Source organism: Mesitornis unicolor, unplaced genomic scaffold (assembly GCF_000695765.1).
Source record: "Mesitornis unicolor isolate BGI_N332 unplaced genomic scaffold, ASM69576v1 scaffold21671, whole genome shotgun sequence".
Taxonomy (NCBI): domain Eukaryota; kingdom Metazoa; phylum Chordata; class Aves; order Mesitornithiformes; family Mesitornithidae; genus Mesitornis; species Mesitornis unicolor.
In genome coordinates, this window is record NW_010164731.1 from 60,720 (window position 1) to 63,536 (window position 2,817).

The window sequence follows — 2,817 nt, forward strand, 5'->3', positions numbered from 1 at the left end:
GAGTCCACCTCCAGTAGACAGCGGAAGAAGATATGACACGGCATTCACAAATGCACAGAGAACTCTTTAATTTACAGCCACAATGGTGAAACAAACCATTTCAGAGCTTGGACATTCAAAGTTAAGTCTGACACTCATTCTTATATTCACTTATTGTGCTTAAGTATTAGAGAACACAGGATTACATTAACAGTACACGACAATCTGAGATCCCTGCAGGACCAAGTAGTGAAAGGGATGAGCAAGAATGAGGGACCAGCCCCTCAAGTGGTGTAAGCTGGTACAGCTCCATTGCAGACAACGGAGTGATGGTGATTTACACCAGCTGAGGATATGGCCCTTGAAATGTCCAACTTAACTTTGAATTAATGATGTCTCCTGTGTCACGTCCTTTAATGTCACTGTTCCTTCTGGTTGTATCTGCCACCTTGGCAAAGAAGGACTAATACCATAGCCTGTAATGTTGGAAAGGCTGGCGGGTAATATCTCAGCTGGACTACAGTAAATGACGCATATGTCATCACACTACTCCTCTTATTTTAAAAACCGCGGACAGAATCCTCATCTGATGTAAATTAGCTTAGGGGTGGTTGAAGTCAAAAACATTTGCCAATTTATACTAGCTAAGAATATAGCCCTGAGATCTGTGTGTTTTCTGCTGCATGCCGTATAAACACTGTGCTTGAGAACAAAGACTCCTGTGCGTTTCAATCCTGGTAACAAAATTAACTCGAGACTACAAGTCTCAAACAAACAACTACTGGAAAAGGCTCCCTTCAGTCTTCATTCTCTCCTGGTTTTCTGAATTTGGCATAACGTGTTTATTTGCTGGCACCAATAAAATGCATGCCTCTCAGTTTGCTTTTTTTTTTCCTCCAGACTTTAATATAGGGCCAGACTCACTCGTGATGTAAATCAGCAGAGCTCCATTATACTCAATGGAGTCACTCCAGGGATGCTGGCCCACAGATCTGAATGCAACCTTCTTATGCCAGTGCAACCATAGGACTCTCCGAAAGTTGTTTTGCAAATTATTCCACTTAAGCGACTTTTGACATCCTTTCATACCTGCACAGTGTCTGAGTGGGTCACATAATGCATTTCATCTACATGATTTTAATGGATATATGGGGGTTTTTTCATCAGATATCTTTTAGACAAAAAAAGGAACGGAGCAACATTATTGGCATCCCACTGAAACATAAATATATAAATTACATTTTATACACTTTTTTAAACGCAGACACATACATTCATGTGCATAACATTGTGAACAGTACACTTAGTGGAAAACAAGCACAGACAATCTTAGTTAAATGTATTTCCAGTTTTGGTGCTTAACAAATACACTGGGAAAATGATCACAAAATAGAGCGGTGACTAACTCTATCTCTGCATTATCATCTGAAGCCAATAATGCCTGTTAGCTAACATTGCTTTGTTTGGTTGAAGTTGGACATAGCTACAGGAACAGGAGGGGAATGTTTGAACTATATTTAAAAAAATGGAAAGGTTAAAAATCTCTCTCTTTTGCTGTTTTAAGGTTCTGCAGCTCATTCACATTTGAAGATATTTTATTAGAGTGGAAACACTGTCTTCAAGACAAACTTTTTTGTCATTCCAAACTAAGAAAACTCTTTCATCTCTTTGTAGATGTTTCACAAATAAAAGAATCCAGTAGTTCATTTTACATATCCAATGTGGTAATCCAAATAAAACAAAGGGTACATAATCCAAACTACTGGGGTGGGGCAGTGATTTTGGCCAAGTGTGCAGCCATGTCATATCTGGCACAGCCCCAGATTTCCAAAGCAGTACAGAAGGATTTAGCCATGTGGCTCCCACTACAATCCATGGGGAACTGAACATTTAATACTTTGGCACTTTGAACACACAGGAGCCGGTGCCAGAGTATTTTATCTGCCCTGCTATAGTTAAAATAGATTGTGATGTTATTTGGGCTATTCTACTACAAAAATATGACCACAAAATGCTTTTTTTTTTCTTTTTTCTTTTTTTTTTTTGGTTCAAGAAAACATAGCAGGCTTTCTCAGGTATATAAAACTGTTAATTTTTAGATAAAAATACAAACTTCACCTTTACAAAAACACATATTTCTGTTGAATACACATAAAGCATAACATTTTACCAAAAATAAAGAATTTTAGGTTTTGTTCAAATATTTGCAGCAAGGTAGTTCCCATGCCACCATGACATTGTACAATGCAGATACAAGAATTTGTACATTTCACACAGCTCCAACATGTGAAATAAAAGTATCCGTATACTGATAAGAATGACAATTGCTAACACAGTATCACTAGTAGGCAACTGGCATAAGTCTTAAAGGAAAAAAAAAAAGGATTTTCGCATGGATATCCTATGATTTGTTTACGCACATCTCTCTTCTTTCTCTCTTATTTTTTTTTCTTTTTTATATAATGCTTTAAATTACGGGGGAGGTTGGGGAACATAAACCAAGAAACGTCTAGAAAATTATGCATAGGTATACCATTTTTATTTTAATACATCTCATTAGTTTGCATCCCACTAGGAGAAATACCATAATGTTTTGTGTTCTGCTTATTGTTATACCAGTCTTTTATATGTGTTATTGGCAAATGTAGTCCAAGAGATAATAAAAAGCTAGGCAAAGAGTAAAAAGAAAACTTAATAATCACTTTATGGTGTAAAAAAAAAAAATCCACTTAAGGCTCCCCAGAAGGTTTTTTTGTATAGACTTTTAAAACACCACCAAGCAAGGATGTATTGTTCTATAGTGTTTGCGTGGCATTTGATCATTTCATACATTCCTGC